At 45.5% G+C, this 7,500-nt stretch overlaps 2 pseudogenes; both read left to right on the top strand.

Moving 5' to 3' along the window:
• Positions 1 to 6,053: 6,053 nt before the first annotated feature.
• On the top strand, positions 6,054 to 6,821 carry LOC138050204 (uncharacterized; annotated as a pseudogene).
• A 95-nt stretch (positions 6,822 to 6,916) lies between these two features.
• LOC138050117 (integrase/recombinase xerD homolog) overlaps positions 6,917 to 7,500 on the top strand; it is a 973-nt pseudogene continuing 389 nt past the window's right edge.

Here is a 7,500-nt window from a genome sequence, read left to right as displayed (position 1 = left end):
TCCGAAGATATCGACTTTCGGCTGGGGTTAGCACTCTTGAAGCAAAAGCTATTGGGTGACCTTCCTGGAGTAGGGAGGCACCAAGTCCACTGATGTGACAAATGTGACTTCAAGAGTAACATCATAAAACTTCAACACTGGGGCTTGACAAACAAGATTCTTGACACTCTGCACAGCTTCATCATCAATAGGCAGCCAACACCATTCTTCGTCTTTAAGCTGCAGTCGCCTTAACGGTTCACATACAGATGACAGCTTAGGAAAGAACTTTACTAAGTACGTGCCCATGCCCGGCAGAAATCTCTTCAGGGACTTGACATCGGTCGGAGTAGGCATATCACGTATGGCGCGAACTTTGCTAGGATCAGTAACCACACCATGAGATGTGAGCAAATGGCCCTTGAGAATGGCGAAGGTTTATTACGTGTGAGATTGAGCATAATACATCTTTGCTAAAAAGCTCTTAGATTCTGATCATGTTCCGTCAATGTTTCATCTACCGTGTCTCCGTATCTGCAAACCAGGAAATCGTCGGCAATCACTTCTATTGCTTGGTGACCCTCAATTGCCTCATGCATCTTTCTTTGCCACACCTCGGGTGCAGAGCTGATGCCAAATGGCATCCTCAGCCATCGGAATCGGCCAACGTGGGTGTTAAAGGTGGTATAGTGACTGGAAATGTCACTGAGTTTTACCTTCCAGAAACCACTTTTGGCATCCAATACAGTGAACACTTTAGCGTTGGTAAGTCGAGAAGTCACATCCTCAACTGTGGGCAATGGGCAGTGAGCAATGGGCAATGAGCAATGGGCAATGGGCAGAATGCTATTAAAATAGCATTGTTCAAATCTTTAGGATTCAAAAAGATCCGGACTGATCCATCTTTTTTTAGAATTGCTAGCAAACTGGACACCCAGTCAGTTGGCTCTGTAACGGGAGCAATAATCTTCTCAGCAACTATCTTGTCAAGCTCTTTCCTGATTGCCTCCTTCTTAGGGACAGGAACTGTTTTGATCCACAACAACAAACTCAAGGTCGTGCTTGTTCCCCTTATGTTCCACTTTCAGCCATGAGCCTTTCTCTTTAAAAGATCATGCATAACTAATTTAATGTCCCTAGGAACAATTTTGGCTTTCTTTTCAATTTTGGCTTAAATGCACTCCTGAAGAGGCAGAATATTCGCTGTAGAAACAGTATAAATTTGAAATGACACAGACACTGAATTGTTTAGAGCGAGAGAAACAAAAGCTTGATCCTGTCCACAGACACTGTGAATGTAGAAGACTTCTTCTTTAACTGCGTGGACTTTCGCCCCTTGAGACTTAACACCACATTCGACAGCAAAGTGTCCATCTTTACCACACTTTCTACATTTTTGACCTAAAGCTGGACACAATTTCCTTTTCATTGCATGTATACCACCACAAAACAAACACTCATTAGACTTTGTGCGACTCTTGTTAACAGAGAGAGACTTGCGAGTTGGGGATTTTCGGTGCTTGCCCTTCAAAAGACATTGCAACTTGTGCTTCTCTGCATTTATTTCTTTGGACGCTGCAAATTTTTCTGAGATCTCGCTCGCTCGACTCTAGAGTGAGTTACTTAACTTGCCTTGATCGATTCAATGCCTTTATCTAAGTCGAGGTCCCGCTTTCCAAGAAGTTTTTCACGAACTCTGTCATCCTCCACACCACGAATCAATCGGTCGCGAACAAGAGATTCGCGCAGTGTTCAGAACCCACATGTCATCAATGAAGTTATGTAACTATCAAGCGGTTTATCCGAAAACTGTTCACGTTTAAAACTACACCTTTCATAAGTCTCATTTCGTGCCGGTGAACAACGCTCTTCGAACTTTTGGAGTACCTGGTCGATCTTCAGAGCGTCTGTAGAATTACCCCATTGAAAGTGTTATGTATGTCCATCCCTTCTTTGTCGATAACATTTAACAGCGAAGTCACCCGAACTTCCTGTGATTTCTTGTGCATACAGGCAGCCAACTCGTAAAACTTCCATTCACGACGAAACGATTTCCAATTTTGCCTTTGATGCAAACAATCAGAAAGATTGAGTGGAGAAGGAATCTTTGCTATAGTGCTGACAGCTGCCATGTTGATGAAATTAGACTTGCCACAAGTCGACCTTACGAGAATCCCAAGAAAAAATGTTTTGGAGAGTGAAGCGTGATTTTTCGGACACCAAGCGGATGAGCGAGCGACGACGTCGTGATAGGTTGATTTGTCTGGCTTGCAAGGTTTTCATTTGCGTTTTGCGCCAAAAAAGGGGATGACGTCATTCGCAAGTGGCACAATCCGACGAAATAATCGAACTCGTTTGTTTCTCCGAAATCGAAAGAAGAAATTTGTTTACTTTGAGCTAAATGCGTCAGAAACTAAGACGAAATAAAACAAAAGCTTATTTCAATCTCGAGTCGCTGCTTGCAAAGGAGATCTCCAGTGATAGAAACGAAACACTAGTTCGGAAGATTAACGAGTAAGGGAAAGCTTCGAATGGTCAAGAAAGAAATATTACGGTTTATGGGTAGAATGGCTGCTCAATCTGAGTACATACGGATAATAATAAAGTTCTGTTTCGTAGACCAGCTCGAAGTTGGTCCACTCGTCAGTTAATCTCCATATACACTGATTAGTCGTTAAGGTTACATACGAGAAACCGTACAACGGAAGAAACAAATTTAAAATTTCAAAAAGTGGGGCACGTGAGGAACCGTAAAATGGAAACCACGATATAAACGAAAACAATAATTTGCCACTTAGTGCGTGACAAAAGTATTATACTTAAGAATGTATTGTAGCGTAGGCGACAAACATAGGTACCCCCCCTAGAACGTAGTCACGTGACGATGGTGCAATAAGCATGTGCTGAGTGTTGTGTTGATTAAAAAAAAGAAAGATCAAAATGTTTTATTATGGAATTGTGGCGTTACAGTATTTTTCTCTGTGTCTGCAGGTAGGGATGAGCTCGTTGCGCTTGTTCAAGGTTGCCATTTGTGGCTTGGATATTACAAAAAATTTCTCTGTGATGCATAAATTACATTGCTTGGTAAGGTTAGTGTATGCTGTTGCGTTTGCGAGAATTTTCCACGTGACTGCAAAGACTTCCTTCTTTTTCATCAATTTCGAGAAGTATTTACTGAGCTCGGTGTCATTTTTCCTTCGCTCATCGGGTGGTTCCTCCATCTGGTTTTAAACTCTGTGGCAGTCAGACCGATGAATGTCTCAGTGATTTCCTTGGTTGTGACCTTACCGCTTGGTACACAATTTCTTTTTGCAAGCATTCACTCCGTAGCGTGCACTCATCTTTTTTTCTGCAGTTGCATATTTTTGTGGTTTTGTCTTCCTGCATGGGGTTGTTCGGTTTTCTTTAAATTGTTTTTGTTATGACCGTCTATTATTTGTTTCAATTTGATGGTGTTGCGGTTAAATGTTTTCTGCAATTTGTGGCCAGTTGGAAAACATGTGTCGACAAGACTGATGAACGCTCTTCCTATATTAAATTTAACGTTTCTGTTAAACGGAGGGTTAAACACTATGACATCTCTACGTCTGTTCTTTTGCTTTGGTGGTCTTCGTGGTGTAGGCTTGAACTTAAGTTTGAAGGTGTAATTATAAGTTTAAGCTCTTAACTGGGGTTAGTGAGCCCTAAGGGAGTACTATTTATTCCTCACTTGTCCCTAGTGTACTCTACTCTCCTCACCCTTGCAATCAAGGCTTGTCCAGTAGTCAAAAGCTCATTGTTTAGGTCAAAGTACTTTCACTTTTACAATGTTAAAGCGGTTGCCAAAGCTTCCAGTAATTTTCCACAACATCACACGATTCTCACCTTTTTCACCTTATGTAACCCCCATACCATTAGTCAGCCACATTTCAGCTTTGCTCTTCAAGCAAGTACCTTGAGTTGCACTCTTTAAGATCGCATTTTTCCCTACGTGCACATATCATGCCGAAACAACATAAATGTCGAAGCAGCCAACGCACTACGGTTCCGCCTACCATGGCTCAGTCAAATGCCCGTGCTAACTCTGCACATGCAGTACAAACGAACCGAAACGCTACGTTTACTTTCGTCCCAGGGCCACCTGGTACAATCAGGGCCACGGCAGCAGCTCATCACTAGCCTCCAAGCGAATGATTCTCAGGCCTCCACACCCACATCTACCGGCCCCGCGATCATGCCGGATCAGCAGTTGGCCTCCATGATTGCCTCTATCGTGGAGCAAAAATTGGCAACCTTTAACTCCGCGAGCAACTCGCCATCGAGCTCATCTGGCGCTGTTTCAGCTGCTCAGCAACAACTGCCAGGCGTTACCAGCCTCGCACCAGATCCCTCTCACCTACCGATCCGCAATGGCGGCCAACAACAGCCTCCGTCCTCTGTGGATTTCTCGCTGTCCTCCCCTCAGCAAGTTTTGAATCTTGGCACACCGGAAGACGCAGCCCTCCTGCATACCAACTACAGAGTCCCATCTAGCGCCAGCCATCTCTCCAACAGCTGCATCACAGCCATAACAAACGGTGAGTACGTGGACCTTGCTAGCCTTCTTCCTTTTTCGTCTCTACTACGAGACCACGTTACCGCGAACTCCCAGCTTAAACTACAAGTAGGAAACGAGGGCCTTACTATACCCCTCCCATCCCGGGCTAAGCGCCCCAAAATTACTGGGATCGACCTATGGCTCGACGCTTTTGCCATTTACTCGTCTGTACTCCTCTCCTCCTACCCGTCCCAGGGGGTGGACTTATTCGCCTACCAGCAATTGATACGTGAGTCAGCCCGTAAGTTCCCCGGTATGGCGTGGTATTTGTATGATATGGAATTTCGCCGAAGAGCCTCTCACAACCTGTCCATTAACTGGGGCCAGAGGGATGTTCAGTTGTACCTAGACACCTTTACCGGTGTCCCCAAAGCCATACTTTGTAAGGCCTTTAGCAGCTTGGATCACGTAACCGATTCCTGCTCCCTTTCCCCCAGGTATACAGACTCTTCAGGCTCCAAGCGTGGTGACCTCTGCATCAACTTCAACAAAGGGGTCCCCTGCGCCCGCACCCCCTGCCCCTACACTCACCAATGCAACAAGCCCGGATGCAATGCAGCCCACCCAGGAAAGGACCACCCTGACTCCTCAAGCTCTGGACCCATACAGTCAAAGACTAGCCGATCAAGCCATTCCACCCGAAGCCACCATTGAATACCTTTCTAAGCTGTCCCCTCCCAACCACATTGACTTTCCCTAACTTGCCCTTTATCTACATGATCACCCTGACCAGGCATCTGTCGATGCTGTCCTCACCGGCCTTTCGAAGGGTTTTAAAATTGGTTTCCAGGGTCCTCGGGTCCCTAGGGAATACCCCAACCTCATTTCTGCTAAGCAAAATCCACACATCATAAGCACCAATCTCTTGAAAGAGTTACGGCTCGGTCACACTGCTGGCCCATTCGTTTCTCCCCCTTTTCCCAATTTTCAGGTTTATCCCATTGGGGTTGTTCCAAAAAAGCACTCCACCGAGTGGAGAGCTATTTTTCACCTTTCCTTTCCCAAACATAAAACCACTAGCGTTAATTCCCACATTAGCCCAACCGACTACTCCTTACACTACATTACCATAGATACTGCCATTTCTATCATTCAGAAGATTGGTCAAGGGTGCTTCATGTCCAAGTTGGACATCAAGTCAGCCTTCCGCAATATCCCAGTGCACCCATCCGACCGGGAGCTCCTCGGCATGAAATGGAACAGCCTGTATTTCTTCGATACTGTGCTCCCCTTTGGATTGCGATCTGCACCCTATCTTTTTGACCAATTTTCCTGCATGATTGAATGGATAATTAAAAATAAGCCAGGTATCCCTAACGTGATCCACATTCTGGATTACTTTTTCTTCGTCACCAGCCCCCCTAGGTCGGACAGCCTTACAGCACTTTGCAAAATCCTTTGTATTTTCATCGAACTCAATATCCCTGTCGCCCCCGGCAAAACTTTTGCTCCTGCCACCTCCTTAGAATTTATGGGTATTCTCCTTGACTCTACTAGAATGGAAGCTCGTCTTCCCTTGGACAAATTAATCCGTGCTAAACAGGCCCTTCAACAGTAGTTACACCGTAAATCTGCCACTCTGAAGGAGCTCCAGTCCCGGATTGGTACCCTACAGTTTGCCTGCAGGGTTGTTGCCCCGGGCCGGGCTTTTCTGCAAAGAATAATTAGTTTAACAAAGAGCATCACTAACTCACGCTGGCACATTAAAGTGAACGGGGAATTCCGCAAAGACATTTCAATGTGGTTAACCTTCCTTACCCATTGGAATGGAGTAAGTCTTTTCTTAGGGGGTGACGTTCTCTCCTCGACTGACCTGCAATTATTTACGGACGCCTCTGGGTCCCATGGGTATGGTGGCCATCTCAACGGGGAATGGTTTCAGGCCCCTTGGCTCTCTCAACACCTCCTTAACCCCACCATGGGTATCAGCATTGACTGGCAGAAACTGTTTGCAATTTACATCGCCTGATACCTCTGGGGCCCTTCGTGGTCAGGCAAACGTATTTGTATGTGGTGCGACAACCTGCCAGTTGTCTCCATCATCAACTCCAAACGCTCCAAGTCCCCTAGGATCATGGACCTCGTACGGGCCATCACGATTCTTACCTTAGAAAACAACTTTTCCTTCACCGCTAGACATATCCCTAGGCTAGATAATTCAATAGCTGACTCTTTGTCCCGTTTTCAGATGGACCGCTTCCGCCACCTGGCTCCCAATGCCTCACCCTCCCCCTGCGCCATCCCTCTATCAGCGACGTCAATTTAACAGCCTCCGTTTCCCACTACCTTGGTGCGTCCCTTGCTCCAGCTACTAAACGTTCTTATAGTGTCGGTCAAAACCATTTCATTTCCTTTTGCCTCATGAACAGGTTAACTAGCCCCTCTACGCCCCTTCTCCCCGCATCTGAAATTACTCTGATTTATTTTGTCTCCCATTTAGCCAAAACAGTTTCCTACAATACCATTAAGCTTTACCTGTTTGCCGTTCAAGACCTCCATAGGTTACACAACTTTGCCTTAAAACTCCCAAAAATGTTTCGACTCCAGAAGGTCCTTAATGGGATCAAACGTTCCCAAATCCCCGTTAAATTAGATCGCTATCCAATTACAATCCAAATCCTGCAGTCTATTTTCAACTTTTACCGAGCGCACTTGACTTGTGCCCTCAATCACATTATGCTCTGGGCAGCCTTCACTTTAGCCTTTTTCGGTTTTTTTACGTTCAAGCGAATTTACCTGTAATGACCACGTCTTCGACCCCGCAACTCACCTCTGCTTTAAGGATGTCACCTTTATCTCTCACGTTGAATCTCCCGACTACATGCTAGTCACGATTAAAAGGTCAAAAACAGATCCCTTCCGCAATGGTTGCACCCTAACCCTAGCAAGGTCCACTACCTCCATCTGTGCCGTTATGGCTATGAAAGACTACGTGTTCCAATGCC

This window comes from Montipora capricornis, chromosome 5 (assembly GCF_036669925.1).
Source record: "Montipora capricornis isolate CH-2021 chromosome 5, ASM3666992v2, whole genome shotgun sequence".
In the NCBI taxonomy this organism is placed as follows: Eukaryota; Metazoa; Cnidaria; class Anthozoa; order Scleractinia; family Acroporidae; genus Montipora; species Montipora capricornis.
The sequence above is the reverse complement of the archived record's forward strand: the minus strand, read 5'-3'. Positions and strand labels throughout refer to the sequence as shown.